The sequence below is a fragment of the Limanda limanda genome, chromosome 1 (assembly GCF_963576545.1).
Source record: "Limanda limanda chromosome 1, fLimLim1.1, whole genome shotgun sequence".
In the NCBI taxonomy this organism is placed as follows: domain Eukaryota; kingdom Metazoa; phylum Chordata; class Actinopteri; order Pleuronectiformes; family Pleuronectidae; genus Limanda; species Limanda limanda.
The window spans coordinates 21,169,963-21,191,147 of NC_083636.1; the positions used below are offsets into that span (position 1 = coordinate 21,169,963).

The 21,185-nt window shown below is 42.7% G+C and overlaps 1 protein-coding gene across 3 annotated transcripts in view; it reads left to right on the plus strand.

Moving 5' to 3' along the window:
* The first annotated feature begins 1,211 nt into the window (after positions 1–1,211).
* Positions 1,212–21,185, plus strand: part of LOC133006852 (plexin-B2-like) — a 96,281-nt gene continuing 76,307 nt past the window's right edge. For 2 of the 3 annotated variants that reach the window (XM_061075693.1, XM_061075694.1), the window contains exon 1: positions 1,212–1,415. The gene's annotated coding sequence lies outside the window, so the exon portion shown is untranslated. Of the gene's footprint in view, positions 1,416–1,979; positions 1,998–21,185 lie in introns of those variants that run through there. The other variant, XM_061075695.1, reaches the window with a different exon arrangement.

A 21,185-nucleotide genomic window follows, 5' to 3' on the forward strand; every position in this document is an offset into this window, starting at 1 on the left:
GTGAAACCGGGGAGGAGATGTATGGATACAAATGAAAAAATAAATCCAATCGACGCAGCCGGGAGTCTAAACAGATTACTGTTAATGTAAATTAAACTGAGCGTAATCTGTTTAAAGTGAAGCTCAATCTGAAGTCTGTGGATTATAAAGTTCAGCACATGAAACATCTGTCAGACGAATCAACCTCTCCAGAGGGATTCTGCTTCCTGTGTGTGGAGTTTTATTATTATTATTATAAATTATTAAAGGAAATATTTGTTATCCTCATCACTTTGTTATTAAAAATACATGTTTTAGTTTTCTCTTATTTGCTCAGAATGGAGCTGAGTTTAATCTTGCAGTGTCAAGTCTGAAGAATGGAGGGGGTGCTTTCCTGATAAACGTTTCAAAATAAAAGTCTTTCAGCAGGATCTCAAAGGGAGTTTTTGACCACATCATTAATAATGATTTAATAATTTAAAATATAAAAACATCAGCACATTTGATTTCCATGTGTGTTCATGCTGCCGTGCAAATTAAATGTTCTATTACTTCATCTTTGTTAAACAATTCAAAGAGCAAAACATGAATATATAAAGGCAACAAAAGAAAGTGAAGAATAAAAAATAGTCAGTAAAAGATGATTTCAGATGTGAGCATTCATCTGTGTTCTTCTTCCTGCTGACTTTGCTTTCAGCTCTGAAAGTTAAATATCATAATAAACTGTGTCAGATTGAATCTATAACTTCATCATTCATGTACTTACACATAAAGTATTTACACAGAAAAGACAGAACAACAACAATGATAAGAAAAACAGACTGTCATGGAATAAAACGTGAGAATAAAGTAAGAATAGAACAAATTAATATGTAAATGTAGTCTGAATTAAATTTTGTTTACAATGTGTTCCCTGTTTGTATCTTAGATTCTTTGATTTCGTATTGTCTCTTATATAAATATCAAAAAAGTTTGACTTTATTTATGAAGTCAGTGCTTTTCTTTTGAATAAAAACTGCAGATGTGTCACATCCGGTGCTCGTGCATGTGACTCTCTGTAACTTGATGGACGTGTTGAAGGGAGGAGGAGGAAAATCATCACCCTCACGCACACGCCTCATTTCAGCGTGGAGCTGCTGCTGGATGTGCACGCTCCCCATGCACGCTCCTGCCATTAGGAGCTACATGCGTGCGTGATAGTGCGTGTTGTCATGACTTGCACCTGAGCCCACGGAGCTGCTTCGTGGGAATCTGTCGCTCAGGAACTTCACGCGCTGCTTCTTGCGCACTTCTTCTTCTTCTTCTCGTGCAGGATGTAAACGTGGGAACTTTTCCTGTTTTTTTAAGGATCGAGGACTTTTTAATTTCTCAGACTTCTTCAGTTCTTTGGGGAAAAACCGAGAAAAAAAGAAGCAGCAGCAGCGGTGGATCCAGAGGTGAGCTGCGACATGTCTGCGTGTTTTACTTGTTTTCTTACTTCTTCAGTTCTTCACGCAAAAGTTCTTTACCTTCGGAGCAGGATGTGACACATTGACGAGGCGACGCGCTGCAGCAGGGAAAGTTACATGGTTCATAAAACGTCAAACCGATACAATGTATCGAGTATTAGGCAAAAGCAAACGCGTAATATGACGCAGTCTGCGCTGTTCTCCGTGTAGCACGCTGCGGTCCGGGATTCGGCTCCGGAGCCGCTTCGCTAGGGTCGCGATGTAACGAGACAAACTGGATTTGAATAAGTGAAGCGAGGTTGGGTCGAGTCGGGGGGGGGGGTTTACATTGTTTTGAATGTAAACCGGAGTGAATCCTGGTCCGTGACGAGTCGATCCGGATCAGACCAACTCGTGCTGTTCTCTGGAATTCTCTCCTGGACGAGGGGGGGATCTTCATTTAGTTTAACCCGGGTCAGGCGCGTGCGCGTGGACTAATCAACAGGCAGAGGAACATCTGGAGCCTCAGTGAGTGGGGGGGGGGGGCAGTGTTCACTTCACACCCTGACACGCACGACCTGCACAGTGCACGTAGGTATCAGACCCACGCACGGATCCTAAAAAGATAGATGTCTCTTGTGTATCATCTGGTTTGTTGTGACCAGATGTTTCCAGGTGATAAAACCCTTTTCACCAAGTCTTTGGACCAAATGTCTTCAAGGTACATTTCTCTCCTCAGGGTCGGAACCAGGCTTCACGTGTTTGTTCCACAGTTTAATCTGATCTGGTAGTTTGTTTGACATTGTAATTTAGGGACTGAAGTATTTTGTCTTGCGTGGGCGGGGTCTACCTGTACTTGACTCTGATTGGTCTGTAGCCGGGCGTTGGGCCACTTTAATACGTTAACGGTATTGATCCCTTCAAAATGGACGTCGTGGTCGTTGACTACCACACACGCCTTCTTCTTCTTCTTCTTCTTCTTCTTCTTCTATTGTTTCATGCTGTCTCAACTTCTCATGTGAAATCAACCCCTTCCCTTCTTCCTACATGTGGAACCATGAATCTCTGTGACATCCGCTTCAACACATTGCTGTACATGATGATGATGATGATGGGGGGGGGGGGGGGGGGGTAATTGTCCCCGGTGTCAGTTAATGGATTAGAATAGCCTCCACACTCGGAGGCTGTAAAACCATCACAGCCACACACGACACAACACAAACGCTATCTTGTCATCTTTGACGTTTCAAAATGAGTCAGTGAGCGGTTGAGCTCTGCGGTCAAACAGCCTTCAGGACAAAGTGAACAGTGTCTCACGTTATTGTCCGATATGGAAACGGAGCACGGAGACTTAGGAAGGTGTCAACATCCCCTGGCTGGTCGGTTATTGGGCATCGAGTTTCAGTTTCGGTTTGATAATCTACTAAGAAGGAAAATGAAAGGATATTATCCTTATATGACATACAGGATATTTGAGGGTCAGCAGGTTTCAACATGGTTCAGCTCGACTTGTTTTTAAACTCAGCAGCATCTCGTCACTTTCTTCTCTTTGTGTTATTTCACTGGACTTTACTCTGATCTGGAGATTCAGTCCCATCACCAATGGGATGAGGTATGTTGTGGTGAAACCCAGACGATGCAGGTGGAGCTGCGGGTGTTGAGTTCCCGCCTCAGGTTTCCTTTCTCTCCTTCCTTAAAGCAAGAACAGGTGACTTTCGAGAGAGGAAACAGGCGACACAATAATAACAAGGGTCTGCAACCCATAATTAGTGTCATCATCTGTTTAAACCTGTTAAGTTACAGTGAGCTGGGTGTTTTCTAAAGATAATACTTATATTTATTGTCCTTCAACCGTGTCATGTCAGTTTAGACGAGTCCAATAAGCTTTTGTTTAACTTCCTGTATCTAGTACGACCGTGGCAGAATGATTCCGCCCTTCACAGAACCACTGACCTTTCTCACCAGCCACAGACAGAGAGACATGTTGTCGTCTGTGGGTTAAACTGTAGATTATTGAAGACCATCAGAAACCTGTTTGAGAGGAATGCAGATGAGCGGTTGAGTAACTCAGCTACTGTCACAGCCTCGTGGCCGAGAGGTGAAGAAGAGTCACACTTCTAATCCCTCATATATAGAAGTAAACAGGGGAATCAGTTGTTGAGGTAATTATACAACTCAAAATGAGTAAGAGGCTCTTCCGGTTTATTACAGGACAAAGTTCAATATGTGAAGTTCTGATAAAACCTGTTGTGTAACTTCAGGTCTGTTCAGCCACTTAGTCAATGCATCATGTTGTGTAAGTTGATGACATGTTTGTACTTGAAATCAGAGAAACTAGTGAATGTTGTTAATCTGACATATTGTGACAAATATATTTTTTTACTTTGCGCGTTTCAAGGATATCGACAGAATGTGACGTTACAGTGTGAAATGATGTATATTCATGGAGAGGACTTCTGTCTTGTCTCAATTTTACACTTTTAAAGTGTAAAAAGTTGCAGCCAAACTTTACAGAATGTGTTGATTCTCCTCTTTTTATCACATTTAATAGTTTGTTCCAAACAGCAGTTCAGGGAATTAGCCTTGTCCCGTCTCTATTGGAACCTCGTGGTTGTTTTCATCCCTGATCTGCTGGAGCTGCCGTGTCAAAACATTGAATTACGTCTCATCACTCGGTTGAAAAACACATGTTTTAACCTCAAAGCCTGAAATTAAATTATGCTTCATAACTTGGCAGCGAGAGGAGACGGAGACTGAGAGGGAAACCGTTCTGCTTCGTCCATGTCGAGGTGATTTAACACCGGAAGGAGCCGCTCGTCCTCAGAGGTCGGAGGTCACAGAGGCCAGAGGCCGGGAGAGCCACACACTTTACAGCTGCAGATTTGTGAAAGTGTGTTTTTAATTACTTTGCTCGTTCATCGGTGTATATTCCGTTTGTGATTTTCATACAACTGTGTGTGTGTGTGTTTCTACTCTCGCTGGCAGTTATTTTCCACTTTGAATTATTTAAATATTTGTGTCGCAGTTCAAGCCTTTCAGGCCATGAAGATGTAGTAAAGATATGATAGGGAACACTTTCCTATTAAAACAGCTAAAAACTTCTTCAAGTTTAACTTTATTTAACTTGAAAAAACAAGCTGTCTGTTTTTTTGCGACACCTTGGATAAAAATACGCTCGTTGCATCGTTTGTCTCTCACGTCCTGGACATTATAACGAAGACGGTGAGTCACAAGGTGATAAACACGTCTCTGCTCCTCATCCACTCCTGTCATTTTATTTTAAAATGCAGCAGGTGTGTGTAGGTGTTAACAACAGCAGAGGAGCTTTCATGAATGAGATACAGTCGTTACAGTGGAGCACTGCACTTCCAAAACAGATGGAAAAGGCAAAAAATGAAATAGATTTGAATTGAAAGGAGGCCTTGTGAGTCCTTAACGTCCTTAAATAGTCCATCTGCTGCCGTCTGTCTCCTCTCATGTCCTCTCAAAAGTTCAGAACCAATTCCAGCAGCTTTTTAAAAAGCTTTTTAAAAGTCTTTAATGTCTTTCTGTGATTCTCTGTGTGCTGAGCCGGCTGCGTGACGAGGAGGCAGGTGTGGAAAACAGCAGGACAGTTTGCCTGAATTGGATCAGCTACAGAAGAGCATATTAAATGTTTGAACCTTTCTGCATTAAGCTGCATTAAGTGCATTTTAAACCCTGAGACAGAAGCTAAACAGGTCAGTTTAATGTATTAACCTCTGCAGACGTGTTGTGTGACCAGCTGGGAATGTGTCGTCTCGTTGTCTGAACCTCGGAGTGAAGAGTTGAGGTTTGAGAAGCGTCTGATTTCTGACCTGCTCTCGTCTCGACTTGATCTTCGTGGATTTGCTTTGTAAATGTTGATCTTTGTGGAGTTTTAAACTAAGCTACTCTTTCAGTATTTGAATCTATGAATTCGGAAAACGGAGAACTTCTAAAACGCTGTCGGTTCCTTTGGTGTTATGTTTAAGTTTCTCAGCCTTCCCATGTTGCATTGCTAAACAACTTGTGAATTTGGTCTTGACGAGCTTCAGCAGCTTGTTTTCCCAAAGTTCAGTCCAGAGTAAACAGTATCCTGTCATATCTCCAGCGTTAGAAAGCCTCCCTGATGGATGGAAGGGGGAATAACGTTGTATATTTTTAGATCCGCCTCTCCAGGAAGACGTTCACAGGGTTTTGCACTCGCAGGCTCCCGGACCACCCGACATGCAGCTCAGACAGAGAATAAATCCTGCTCAAGAGCCGGCTGGAAAACTCTGCTCTGCGTTCACGTCCAATTAAGGAAGTCAGTTTTTTTCCCGGTTGTGCGCGATTTCATCATTGTGGCATTTTTATTCAGACTTTTAATCAAACGTTCAAAGAAGAGAGAGTGAAATAAAAAAACGCAATCCAAGAGAAGAACAATCCTCGGTGCGTTCTGCTTCTGCCCTTGAGCTGCGAGCAGACGTGAACCCAAAGTGGAGCCGCAACAAATCATCACCCTGTCGCTCAATCACTGTGACACATGGTGATGAATCAATCCTGAGCTTTGTGAAGAAACTAGTGATTGATGACCGTGGACCTGGGTTCACTTCGACTTGATTTTCCTTCATTACTTTTCATACAGGGTGGTTTTGTAAAGTCAGATGTTGAAATCTGAAGCATACAACCACAGTGCTGTATTTCTAGTTTGAGTTTAAAATAGACAAAAGCAAACAAATCCCCAAGAATCCTACAGAGAGATTGTTGTGATTGTGAACATAATGAAACCGTCTCTGCACACAGAAAGAGGATCATGGGAATAACAGGAGACTTGTTATCATGTGATCAGCAGCCGTCACTTTTGTTTTTGAACGTTTTCTGAGCTGAAGTTGAGAGATGCAGAAATGTAAATGAGCATTTCGCCAAAGATAGGATTTCCGTGGTTTGAGGACATTTTGTTAAATTGCTCCTGTTGTTTCCTGATTGAGTCTCAGCGAGAGAAGCCGTAAGAATCACCACATCAAGTCCGATCACATCGTCTCGCTGATGGTACAATTCGTAAGTCGGTTTCCTCTGCAAAACTCCCAAGAGTGAAATATCTGCACGCAGCCGAACCATCCGCCGTCATTTATGATCCCCCAGACGCCCTTTAACTTAACATACACACACACTCCATCTCTGTGCGTCTCCACACGGGTTTGTGATGATGGGTATTTCTCTGCTGAGTAAAGAACTGGGGGCGTGGACGACCACTTAGTAACCCGGGTGTTTCTGGCTGTGTCTTTCTCCCTCTCTGGTAATTCAGGGTCACGTCAGTCAGTCTGTTTCGGAGATGTGAGACGTCGCTCTCCAGAAAGACAGCGTAATCATTAAATGAATAAAAGGCCGCCGCTGGCTCGGCGAAGAATAGAAAACATGAAAAGAGACGCAAAGACAAAAAGGATCGGGGGAGGAGAGCTCCAGTGGCCCCCTGTCTAATGATTCCAGCCATCTTTTTTTTATTCCCATTTAATTTCATACAATGCCTCTAATTACTTGCTATTCTGGTTGTGTAAGTCTATTGTGTGGACTTATTACAGGAGAGCTGGAGGTTCATTATACTGAGAGACGCATGCACGTCAGTCCTGTTCTCACCAGTGTTCAGTGGAGTGTTTCTCCTTCATAGAGGTTTGTGATCTTACAGGACTTCACCAGAGGGTTTGCATGGACCAGCCAAATATCTACAAAGTGCTTACTTTCATTATTGATCATTGTGCTGATTATTCACTCAAATAAACGGTTAATCTCTAAAAAAATAAGTCAGTGAAGAAGAAGCTTTAACTAGCAAATGTTCCGCAGTTTTGTTTTGGAAAAAATCCAGATATTGTTGCTGGCTGCTCTGATGACGCGCCCTTTGCCCTTTGCCCGTTTCTCTGCTGAGCTCAGCTTGTCTATGTTGAGCAACTTCTCCACAAGTGGATTCTTACTCACGTCCTGAAACGATCTGAAACCAGTGCTTCCCACTTGCAGCGATTGTGAAATGGTTTCCAGTGCTGTAAGCTTCAAACACTCGTGATTTACTGGCCCTCTTCAGCCATGAAACCTGCTTAAATGACACTTAAGCTGTGGCTCTAATTTAAAACAGTGGTGGTGTAAGATCGCTAAGCCACAACAAAGTCCCTGCATCTAATGAATCAGCCAAATCTCCCCTCTGCCATCAGCCAAAAGCCAAAAAACCAAAGGAATGCTTTGTCTGAAATCATCATGAGCTGAGTTACTGCTGCTTATGCTGATGTTGCATCACTTGAGCGTTGGAACTCTGGAATTGTGTCGGTCGGTTTTGTTTTAACTCCAAAAGAAGAGCAGACAAAAGAAATATCCAGAAACAATAAGATGTAATAAGTAATCAACGACTGAGGAACACGTGCGTCTTTAAGCTGCTGCTGGTTGGATTGTACATGAAAAAACACGTGTTTGATGAATATTTCCCTGTAATACATCCCCAAGTATAGATTTACTGCTTTGTTTATTACTTCAAACAATTGTAAATATCATATCTTTGGGTTTGGGAACGTTAATCTGAGGCTCTGAAAACCTGCTCAGGCTAATAATAATTAAATCCGTTAGTGGGAATGAGAGATAAAACCTCCTGTTGTGGATTATAGTGTCATGTGGGTATTGTTGCCTTTTTACGGCTGGAAACGAGAAGAGAAACGACCTCATGACCTGTGTTTGTGTCCGGAAGCAGGTTGATTTACATGTGATAGCATGTGTGTGCGTTGGGTTGTGCGTTTGTGTTTGTCCATTAGCAACGGAGCATGAGTCTAATCTGTGTTTGGACTTCAGGGAGCGAAGGTTGTGTTTGCAGTGGACACAGTCGCAGGTGTGTGTGTGTGTGTGTTGTATCTTTGTGTTTGTTCAGACTGGTGCAGCAGATACAGGGAAAGATACCTGTCGCACTTTCTCTTTCGAAACCAGGTTTGAGTCTGTCCACAGGTTTTTATTTAAGATTATTAAGAAAATGACTTCTCCTCTGGGGATATAATCAAACATGTAGATAAATATATGTCCCACAGCTAGTTTTTTGATGGTTTTTCCACTGGATCTAATGGTTTGTCCGTCCTGTGGTTTCCTTCTTGCTGTGTCACTTCATCCCCTCGGTCACGTTCACATCAGTCGGATCAATCTGCTTCACCATCACTTCCCCGGCTCTTTATCCTCGCTGCTGTGGGTTCAGGCCTCGGCCACATTGTTCTCGGCCGCCGTTTGTTTTTGCTGTTAGTCTCTGACTCACTGGCTTCACGGTTCACAATCTGCACGGCCCGTCACATACTTTCTGATTTAACCTGCGAGCCTGCATGTGAGCAGTCTACTTTACATTCCACATGGCATGTTTGACATGTTTTTAACATGAACAGACGGGGAAATGTGCATTTCTACAAATTGTTTAGTCTTGTGTCGAACTTTTCTCTGACTGTACACACGAGGTTTGGTTTAGGAGTTTAACTCCATGTATGAAGAACTTTGTGTGATGACATCTGTTGTAAGAAGCTTTTAGGAGCATTTACTGTGACCTATGTTTCTGAGTCATCTTATGGGAAATGTAGGATTAATCTGAAACAGGTCAAGTTCTGTGAGGTGAATAAATATGGAGAGTTTTGGGATCAAGTCATGTGAACGCACAGTGGGACAACTTTATAAAGTTACTAAGATTTAGACTTAATATTATATAATTAAATCTGAAATAACCTTTATTTATATATATAATAACATGAAAACATTAGTGTAGCTAAGCCAAACTAATGGTTTCCAAAGAGATTATTATAACAGCTGCTAAATTAACGTTTAAAAAAAGTTTGAAAGTTGTTTCCCAAAGAGTTCTATCTTTTACAGTCGTCTAAAATCTCTGTGTGTGTCTGTGTGTATGTGTGTTCAATACATCCCATCTTGTTTGACACTGATCCCGGCAGCGTCCGCACCACATTCAGTTTTGGTTTCTCCACATGGGGATTTCTGAGTGGAGGCAGGAGCGGAGCACGAATGTGATCTTTGGCGTTGGGAATCCCCGCTGTGTTATTTTGGTCTGTGGTGCTGCTGGTGGACGGTGGCTTCATTTCACAGAAGTTTAGTTTAATTTATACGTTTATTCAACAAAGAGCCGCTGGCCCAGAGTTCACTGTGCGACGGATGACATCATCACGATGTTGATCTTTTATTAAAATCAATACAATAAAAAGAAAGGGAACAAAAGATTTAAAGCTTTATTGTGACTTTTTTTGCATTTTACGAGATGTTTGAGGAAGAACGTTCCTCATGGTGGAAAACTACCTCTCTCCCTCTCTCTCCCCCTCTCTCTCTCCGTCTCTCTCTCCGTCTCTTCCCCCCCCCCTCTCTCTCTCTCCCTCTCCCTCTCACTGTGTGTGGGCTGTAATTAAAAGCCCTTTCACACCAGGAGTGTGGCGTCGGCTGTGCTGCAGCTCGAGAGCAGGAAGCGCTCTCTGGTTTACGGGCTGTGAAGAAGCTGGATGTGACATCTGACTAGCAGCAGCTCCACCACCAAAGTCCATGTTGTCGTTTCATGCTTTGCTCTCAGCAGGAAGCGTGATTCACTGATAAAAACTGTGGCCATGATGATGACGTTCAAAACAAGCAGCCACACACGTAGCAGACACAGACCCAACATGTCCAGAGAGCTTCTGATGATAAGAGTCATTGGTGATGTGATGTAAACAAAAAGACGAGATTTTCTGTGTTGTGAAAACGTCTGAGTTCATGTAGGAAAGACAAAGTCAAAAGACAGAGCGTGGAGCTAATTCTCTGAAGTCTCTTCTGGAATCAAATCTGTCAGATTAATCCTGAAAGGCTTTTTAATGCTTTTCTTTTCTCTTATGTTTGTAAAGCCTGCGATTGTCCAACCAGTGAGAATTTGGTTAAGACGTCAGATTGTAGTTAAAAAGCCCTAAAATCAACTGGTTTAGTTTCGTTGAATCGTCTCCAGGACTAGTACCGATGCTTCTTTGCGTTAGTCTGTGTTGTGTCAGCTGTGCGTCAGTGTTTTTTGAGAAACTCTTTCCACCGCACAAGCTTTAATATATTCAATTTGTTTATTTCAGGGACGGCTTAGAAAGTACATCAAGCAGTTTGAGTGGCAATTTCAGATCTGCCTGCGTCATCACATGCGTGTTTTGGTGGCGTGTGATCACACGGTTACTTTGACGCGTGTGTGTGTGTGCGTGCGCGTGTGTGTGTGTGTGTGTGTGTGTGTGTGTGTGTGTGTGTGTGTGTGTGTGTGTGTGTGTGTGTGTGTGTGTGTGTGTGTGTGTGTGTGTGTGTGTGTGTGTGTGTGTGTGTGTGTGTGTGTGTGTGTGTGTGTGTGTGTGTGTGTGTGTGTGTGTGTGTGTCAGTGTCAGACTGATCAGAGGTGTTATGTCTTTTGCAGAACTTGTAGAAAGACGGGTGGTGATTGGTTGAACAGCCACACATACACAGATGCTGTCTCTTAACTTCATGAGACTGAAAAATAAAGTATATATATACTTGTGTGTGTGTGTGTTCATGGCTGCAGTTTGACCTCTGGTCTCCACCACAGGAAACTCCAAAACCTCAATCCTCTCCTCCAATGTTTTTTCTTCCGCTATTTTCTCTCAGTCTAGATTTTATTACTTAATTTGCCGACTTTCCCACATGTCTTTCTGGATCTTTCATTTCTTTTCTTCACTATTTAACATTTTCTTACCTAAATGTTGCTTTTGTTCCTGCTTAGGAATAGTTTCCACGTGAATTCATGTGGAAAGGTGCTCTTACGATTAAGCGTATGCACTGTTTGTTGCAATCTATAAGCCACGGTTCATGCAGCGATGGTAATCAAGAACGCACACGCTGCTGATTGCACATCTCAAAGTGGCAATCAGCAGCGTTACTTGATATTATTTTTCTTTGTCGTCGGGGTGAATGCCGGGGTTAACGTTGTGTTTATGTTAGGTTGAAAGGGAAGAGCTGCAGGGGACAGAACAAACGTTGTTGGTGTCGGAGGAGGTTCAGAACGTCTTAGTATTGTTTCAATGTAAAAACCGAAGGCTCCATCTTTAAATGCAACTCCCATTGTCCCACAGATATTTAGTTGAGCTAGTTCTTATATCACGTACGTGCACATGTTGTAATCTTTCCTTTGCTGCTGTAAACTGAATTCTGTTTCTAATGTCTCATAGTCAAGTGGACACCGAATAAGGGCTATGGCAAGACAATCAGGGGGCTAATGATTATTCTAATTTTACTCTTTTATTTTTTGCTTTTGGAACTGTAATAGCTAAAAATACGGTCAAGAATAGCTTTTAATCATCTTAAATGAATAATACCTTTTTTTATTTTGACGATTTGTACGTGATACCAAAGTATCTGTGATGAAGTTGGGGTGAAGAAACGTATTGAAACGAGAAAACCGAACCACTTTATCACGTTTTGTAACTGTCAACATTTTTCATTCAATGTGACGGTGTGATTATTTTTATTTTTTTTACCTTCCCCTCTAAATAACAGTCTGATTCGCTTTGGATGAAACTTTAAATCAACGTTGGATCTGAGGTAAATCAGGGATGAAGCTGAACGGCTGCTTCTCTGTGGAACGTCTCAGTAATGTTTGTCAAGTGCTTCACATTTGGCTGCATCAGGGGAGGGGGTGGACACACGCACACCCACACGCACACACACAAGCTCTAATCAGTGACAGTCAGTACCCTTCACTGAATGTGACACGGCGTTACCCATGAATAAACCAGTTTAACAGAGTTGCAGTAGCTGTTGACACAGTGCAAGGTGTGTGTGTGTGTGTGTGTGTGTGTGTGTGTGTGTGTGTGTGTGTGTGTGTGTGTGTGTGTGTGTGTGTGTGTGTGTGTGTGTGTGTGTGTGTGTGTGTGTGTGTGTGTGTGTGTGTGTGTGTGTGTGTGTGTGTGTGTGTGTGTGTGTGTGTGTGTGTGTGTGTGTGTGTGTGTGTGTGTGGTCCTACACCATTAACCTGCTGGGTGAGCATCTGTTCAAGTCTGCTTCTCGTTGAGTTTGCCTTCTGAAAGATCTCGCTGTTGTCGTCCACTTTCTTTAAAACTTCTTTGTTCAGGTGCAAACACTCGACGTTTGACTTTTAGTTTTCTGTTTGTAGTTTCTCATCTTTTATTTCATGACCTCAGCTTTAAGTCATTATGTTTGTGTCAGAGAGCAGCTGTGAAAATGACAGGACACAAAAGGACATTGACCCTATTGGGTTGCTATGCCAACCAGACTTACAGAACATCTTCAACTCAAACTGAAAGGATCGTTAACCCCCGACATGTTAACATCACAACTTTATCGGGACATAATTTATTGGAACTTCTGCCCCTGAGTCATAAAGAAATCTCTATTACATCCATTAAAGCAGTTTGAATATGTTTTTATTAAAATGTCAGAAATTAGACTTTCTAGTCCTGAACGTTTTGTTCCTTCTTCTTCTTCTGGAGCCGTGTGTGTGTTTTTAAAGTTTTGTTTTTCGAAGGCGAGTCGACCTCGACCCTGAGTTCTTGGAGACTGAGTCATGGTGAATTCATCAGCATCACATGATCACCATCAAAGCTTTGTGAGTCTGTCACGTCTTTATATTTAGATTGTGTTGGTTTGAGTGTGGGTTGCTGTGTGTGTGTGTGCGCTCCACTTCCTGTATGTTGGCCTGCTGCCTGTTTGACCCTGCATGATTTGGCTCCCTCTTACTTTCTCTCTTTCCTCTCCCTCCTCACGTCTCCTTGTTGTTTCTGGAAACATCCACAAAGCCAATTCACAAAGTCCAGACTTTTACTTTGAAAAGAATCTGCATCCAAAACAGTTTAAATGCAGAAATTTCAGCCCCTGGCCTCAACGACTGAAACCAGACACAGATCTTTACTCTATAGTTTTTTTTAGCTTTCTATTGTGTCACGTTTTATTTTTCGTCTCCTCCTGTTTACTGGGGATTTCTTGTTGTTTCAGCGTTTCCTGCAGATGCTTCAAATTAAAAGCCTTTAAGTGGTTGAAGGGGGGCGTAACACCAACAGCTCCTTTGAAAGCTTTTAATGTGAAACACTTGAGTGAAGTAATGTTGGGTATCATGTGACTATGAGATACCTACCTATTAAACTAATAGTTTATAGGTCATTATTTCAGTAGAGCATTTGACTGCTCATTCAGACTGTTATAGCTTCTGCTTGTGCTTGGATTCACTCTGCTTGAGCTCAGGCCGTGTGCTTGCACTCGGATATTTGGTTGCTTGGATGGATTTCCTGCTTCCAGCTGTTCCCACGCTCAAGCTGCTTCTGTGCTTGCATGAAACATCTGCAATCTGATTTCTCCTCTGCACTTCTGGAGTTTTGGGGCAACAAGCAGGCGTGGTTTGAGTGCAAGCGCAGGGTTTTTGAGTGCAAGCGTTACGAAATCTGAACATGAAATGATTAATTCCTGCAGTTCTACAATTGGTCCAAAGTCTGAACTCTCTGGAACTTTTTTTAGGTTCACACTTAACTGAAAAGTCTGAAGGTCGGAACCAAACAGGAACAACTTTACGTAACAGGAATCATGAGGAACCTATTATTTATGAGGTGGAACTCAAATTATGGGTTCAATACGTTCCAGTTGTCGAGCGAGATGATTAAAGTTTTAATTTGTTGGAAACTGAACTTTACAAATCTGAGCGAGAACCTCAGGACTAGAGACCAGAGCAGAGCTGGTGTGTGTCTGTTTCTATTTGTCTCTGTTTATTTCTCTTTGTCACACACTCACTCAGCAGTGGAAGAAAAGTGCTGAACTCATTTAGAGTCACATTGTTTCTGCTAAATGAAACCAAATGGATCTGTCTCCATATAAATATCCAACTTTCTGGCAAATACATGTTCCATCTGATGGTGTGTGCATCAGTTCATAGTGTGTGTTTGTGTGTGTGTGTGTGTTATAGACTGTGTTACGGTGTGTGTTTGTGTTTTTGTGTGTTAGATCATTGCGGCATCTCAGCAGTAATTACCAGCGGTATAGAAACAGACAGGAAACTCTGTGGGAAGGTCAGGACATTCATCTCTGATCCAGCTGTGTGTGTGTGTCTCTGTGTGTGTGTGTGTGTTTCCATAATAGCTTGCCTCTCATTTCTTGTCTTGTGCAGATCGGTGCCGGTAATTGTCGCCGTGCATTAATCTCTGTTTGAACGCTGATATCCACGTTGACATTTATAATAATGTGCGACAGTGTGTTTTATGTGCGTTGAATTAATTCGACCCACGTTTCATTCGGCGACGTATCGCTGGCTGAGATCTGAGGCGGAGGATTTGTGCCTGGACACCCCCCTCCACCACATCTGTAGCTGGATCCTAATAAACCATGGAGGATCACGGACGAGGCCATAAACCAGAGAACTGAGGCGTCAGATAACAGTGGAGTTGTTAAAGTCACATGAGGTGAACAAGGTCGCTGGCCTCTGGAAACTCAAATCAATATCAACAACAGTTTCCCGCGTAGTTTTTCCCGGACACATTAAATATGTCATCATCTGTTTCACGTTTAATAAACAACAAACAATCAGCGGTTTTCCTCTAATAACCGCCGTGTCATGGAAAAGTTCAGAGCTCCTCGTCTCTCGAGTATCTGCTGACAGATCGCTGCTCTCTTCCTGTCACATGTTTTGTTTATTAGCGGAAGGCCGATCCTGGTGCAGCTCTTAGTTCTCTCCCGGTCTTGTTGTTGGGATTCCTCTCATCTGTCGGCATTTCCTGGAGGTGCGTTTGTCTGGAGCGAGGGAACTCGACCCCTCCGCTCGTTCCTCTCTTTCACTTTCGTGCCCCGTTTCTCCGTTTTTCCGTCTTCGGCCGTCCGTCCCTCTCGCAGTGAGATTCTGTTTGTGTGTGTGTGTGTCTTTGTGTGTGTGCGTGCGTGTGTGTGTGGTAGTAAATTCCTGCTGCAGTTATGAGGTGATTAGTCATATGGTATCAGTTTATTTTGCCAGTAATGGAAACTGCTCGCTGCCAAGAACGCCCCTCTCTCTCTCCCTCAGCTTCTCCCCTCGTCTTTTTTCTCTCTTTAATTTTCTCCCTCCTCCTCTTTCATTCCCCTATTTGCTCTCGTTTTATTGCCGTTTCTTTTCCTCCTCACCTTTCCTCCCTCTCGCATTCTTTTCATTCCTCTTCAACTTTCCAGCCGGTCGCCTTTCTTCTCTTTTTTTTTAGATGTTCCTTCTGTATTATCATTTTCTTTCCTCCTCCCTCGCTAATGTTTTTCTTCGTGTTCAGAGAGGATGACAAAACGGTTCTGCCCGTCCCATCCAACGAAGAAAATGGTTTTGTTGTAGTTTCACCTCCAAGGAACACATGTTGCATTAATCACAACAAAGAGTCATAGATTAACAAACATGAGTAATAGATTAACCAGTTGTTTTTAACTTTGACTGATAAATAGCCAATAGGGGGGGGGGCGGGGAGAGGATGGTCGGTTAGGAGATAAACACAGCGGCCGGCTGACTGTTTACATTTCGTGTCCACAGCTTTGATTTTGTAGGAATGTGGGGACGACTCGGACGTGTCAGGAGTCAGAACACGGGGATTATGGGTAATTCTGAGCTGGGACAGCGACTTAATGAAACACAGGCATCGAACCACCGGATGTTTCGATGAGGAATACTCTTTAAAAACAGCTGAGTCTGGTCGTATGCAACTTCTCATGTTGCAAACACGCCCCCTGGTGGGGAGCTGTATTGTAAATCATAAGCCCCCCCTCCTCCATGTTAGCAGATGGGACATGGACCAAACTAAAAAGTTCAGATGGTTTCTGTCATTTCAGCTCATCACTTATCATACTGATGTTTGTTAAAGTGAAGTGAGTTATTTGATGATATAAAAACAGGATGAAATTGACCTTGTTAAGTGATGAAGACGAAGATGGCCGCACTTGTGTTTCAGATGTTTGTACTTTTTCTTTTATACAGATGAAGTGGAGACGTCTCTCTTTCATTGGACTATCTTGAAAGTTGTTTATTTTCCTCCACTGATCAGTTGATTAATCCAGAAAACCTCAGCCTCTTTATCAAAGTCGTTTTTTTATGTTTCCAGGTCCTCACGGAATCTGCTGCCTCTCTTTGTCTCACGAAACAGTAAATCTAATTTGACGGTGTTTCGGACTGTTGGTCTGACAATGCAAAGACGTTTTAATAACGCCCCCTCGTGCTCTTGTGCTCTGGGATATCATCATTAGATGTTAGGCTTCACTGGACCAGAGGAGGATTATCTAATTAATTAGAGGGGGGAGGAGACACAAGGTCAGACGTGTGCAGAGTAATGAAAAACATGCAGAGAAACTGCTTTTCTATTAATGACGAAGCAAATTGTCGAAATGCAAAGTCAACGACAGCAGAAACAATTTCTTTCCTCCAATGCTCATGTGTGAATGCAGCAGGAGAACCAGCAGCCGGCTTCACGCCACAAGGACAAACTGAAGGACTGAGGAGAGAACTTAAAAAGTGAATCTGATGTTAAGCATATTAACGAATGTAGTCCCCCCCCCCCCACGTCCTCCTGATATATACAAGTTGTGTCTCAGCTGGAAATCTCACTTTGATCCAACATCATTAACTGTCGTGAGTTTGACGAGTGATTAGCATGAAAAAAATCAACAACATTTTCTAGGATCAGCGATTTCAAGGTCTCGTGAAAGTCACAGGTTTTGAAATGGAAATGTTGTGAGAGGGATCAGCTCCAAGTGTGTAGCGTGTGTGCCACGCCACGGGAGGCAGACATGGCATAGAGCTGCATCTCATCAACGTGTGTGTGTGTGTGTGTGTTTGTGTGTGTGAGCTGCCAAACAGGAGGACGTCAATGCCAACAACAGAAACAAACTCATAACACTCAGTTCAGGGTTATTTCTCAAGGTCATGGACTCGTAAATGCTGCTAATCGTCTAACGCGTGCGTGCGTGTGTGTGTGTGTGACTGATCCGTCTCTTATCAGGTCGCTGTGACCACCGACATGGGAAAAGTCCTTTTTAACCTTTTCCTGCAGGAAAACTGTCAAACAAACAAACATCTCAGAGAGACTTCTGACAATTTTACACTTTCAACTATAGTGGATCTGAGTCACAGTAATGCAGCACAGTTGAGTCAAAACTCGCCTTTTACGTTTTGATGAAGTCTGCAGCCACCAATTGGTTATTTTCTGCTGATTTTAAAGTTTTAAAGTCCCAGAAGTTCAGTTTAGTATCAGATAAAACCAAGAAAAGCAGCAAATCATCACATTTGAGAAACTTTAAAACTCTAATTAAAATAAGGATCTCATGTCGTATAATTGGTATTAAAGCACAGATAAAGATGGACGACCTGACGGCTCCTGAAAGTGAAGCCAAAGTGTCACCCTCAGTTCATAAGCCCTGCCTCCTCCATGTTAGCAGATGGGACCTAAACAAAAAAACAAAGTACACGTTAAATAAATGTTTCTGTTTCATTTCTTGGCAGGTTGATTTTGTTTTGTACAGTTTCCAGTCTTTTGTGCTGTTTAATATTCACTATTCAATATTAATTGTTGGAGAAGTGCCTTCTAAATTGAGCTTTTGTAAGGTTGGTTAATTTAATTAGATAAAATCTAGGAAGCACATTAAACACTTCAACTTTGAAATGAGTTTCCATGATTTCTAAAGCGATTATATGGTTACATTCCTCTATTTGGACGAAGTATACGTACCCGGCTTTACCAAAGGAAATTATATAAATAAAAATCTGCCTTCAAAGCCCATATCTTTCTAGTCGTGGTTTGATTTATCTTTCCAGACGCCGGCTCTGAGAGATCTCCAAGCGCTTCATGTATTTGATGTGCACTCAGCTGCTGTTAATGCCAGCAAACCGATCAGAGCAGTCACGGAGGAAAGAGTCGTGTCGAGAGATAGAATCCTCGGGACAGGGCGACGGCGTGACGACAGCGACACACACGAGATAAGAAGGGAGGCAGCGGAGGTCAGAGCGACGTGTTTGATCGAAGTGAAGGTTCCAACCCTGATGCTGACAGTCTGGATTTTCTCTTTTGGCTTTGAATGAAACGATTCTCATGCCAAAACATTTATGTACGATTGTTCAGTGTAAGACACTCCGGGCAAAGTGTCAAGAGCTTCATCCTCTGCAGTCAGGAGCAGATGTCGGAGAACTTTGTCCCGGATTTACCTTTTAAACCCTCAGATCCCTGCAGGTCCGAGCCGCTATCCAGGAAGTAGAGCCGCTGGGAACGTTGGGAGTAAAATTAACCTGTGAGAATTCAGTGCTTTAGAAAAATAACGTTACAAAGAACATGAACCAGGTGTAAAGTTTTGATGTTGACGATAGGAGCCGTGTCCCAATTCGTCAATGAGACCACGAGGGACGAGCGATATGAGACAGGTCCCCGTCACCGGCTTGTCCCTTGTTGCTGCGTCTTGTTGTGTGTTCTGGGACATGTTGGACGAGTGGATCCTCGTCACATCATAGGCCTGTTTGAGGGTTAAGATAAGGGTTTGTGATTTAAATGTGGTGGTTAAGGGTGTGTAGTGATTTGTAGGTATACAGGCTTTTCTCACTTCCATTAAACACACTGTCCTCTCTCTCTCGCTCTCTCGCTCTCTCGCTCTCTCTCCCTCTCTCCCTCTGCGTCTCATTGTTTCTGTTTTTCCGTCTCTTTTCCCCAGCGATGCTCATCCCTCGCTTGGTTGCTGCTGCTGAGTTTAGAACTCTGGCTCGCTGTGATAGACACACAAGCCTAAGTTTTTACTTCTGTTATTGTAAGGACACCATTTCCACACATGAAAGTTAAGTCCGAACATGAATTCTGACTCTAACTTTAACCCTGTGAGTTTTAATCCAGCATCTCTGTGAGCGTTTGTTCAAAATGTCCTGACTTTCAAGGTGTAAAAACTCAAATTGGTCCTGACAAAGATAGAAACACACACACACGTCTCAGACGGAGCGCCCACTAGCCCGGTCAGGAAATTGGACCCTCAGCAGGCCGTATATTGGAAATTAATTCCTTTGAAAGACCCAGACACCACACACACATGCAAACACACACGGATACACACACAAAAACACACACACACACACGCTGAGTTTTGACAGACGTCTGTTGCTTCTGGTTTTAACTATGAAGTCTTATCTGCTGAACCTCTATCAGTAGTTTAAAGATAGAGATGGCGGAGCTGAGTCACAGCTCTCTCTCTCTCTCTCTCTCTCTCTCTCTCTCTCTCTCTCTCTCTCTCTCTCTCTCTCTCTCTCTCTCTCTCTCTCTCTCTCTCTCTCTCTCTCTCTCTCTCTCTCTCTCTCTCTCTCTCTCTCTCTCTCTCTCTCTCTCTCTCTCTCTCTCTCTCTCTCTCTCTCTCTCTCTCTCTCTCTCCCCTTTTGTCTCACTGACAGTCAGTGTCGCTCGTCCGAGTGTGCAGCTGACAGATAAGGCGTTGATGTTAATTACCAGACGTGTAGCCTGTCAGACAGAGAACGAGTCGGGCGGAGAGAGAAGTCGACGCCGAGTTTAGACCGATGCAGGATTTTCACCATCATCCCCAGAACTGATGATTCCAAGAAAACTCAACGTGTGTTAAAGTGTGATTTTAGTTTATTACATCTCAGGTCATATCGTTGTAGCTTCGGCTCCATGTCTGTCAAGTTTTAATAAATCACTGTATTTAGAGTTGAAATCCAAGGTCTTTTATGCTGTTTTCAGACATGAACTCTAGAATATATCCACAGAAGGACGTCCAGACTTTGTCCAGTTTTCCAGTCACTTATGAAAGCAGCAGCAGGAGAATCTGTTCTGATTGTGTTTATAACAAAAACCCAAGAATATTCTTAACTAGATATTTGACCAATATTAACCTTTTAAAGTTGTCAACAATCTGTATCCTTTAAATCTACTGACATATGCAACATCTTTACTTCATCCTTGTTTAGTTTCTACTTCATGAAGATAAAACAATCAACAATGAAACGGTCATGAATGAAAAAGGTCAAACTGATGTTAAAACATCATTTATTATCGATAAAACCTCCTGAGAGTCTGAAATCAATACAGAGTTTCTCCTCTGAACCGATCTCCTCTGTTTCACCTGCAGCCTGATTAAACCTCTGCTCACTCCCTAAGTGTCTGTTATTAGTGTAATTGAGGATGTCAACTTGTTTTCCACACAAGCACATGAGGGTAATTCTGGGTAAAATCACAGTGAGCGTTCATTTGTCTAGACCTTTTTAAATATGGTCTTAAGCTGCAGGTTCAATATAACCCAGAAATATCCAGACCTGCAAATCACAGCCACAAACTCAACGGAGCGGTTTCACAACAATCCAGAGAAAAGTGGAGAAAAGTTTACTCTAAGCAAAATAAATCCTTTCTATCTGGTTTCAGGAACCTGTATAATAGAATCCAGTTGGTGATATTGGAGCGGATGTTTGTGTAGTTTGATTCCCAGCAGCTCACAGTTTGTCTCCACACTCGCACACAAAGACACAGTGTGTGTCTCTCTCTCTGTCAGGGTTTGACAGCCTGAGCGGTGATGAGAAGGCCTCCCGAGGTGGTTTACGTGCACGCTCCTGCATGCACACGTACTGTGTATGTGTGTATGTGTGTGTTCTGACATTTCCTATGTGTTTCTTGTTGGGAGTTCTTCATCTGATGAGTTTAACTGGGAGCAGGAGGAGGCATTTGGCAGCAGGTGGATTTGTGTGCGTCGAATGTTTGTGTGTTTAACATTATTTATAGACGCTGCTTCCTTCCTCGCAGAGCAGATTTGTTGTTGGTCAGAAAACACACAACGAATGATCTAAATCAAATCCTTTAACAC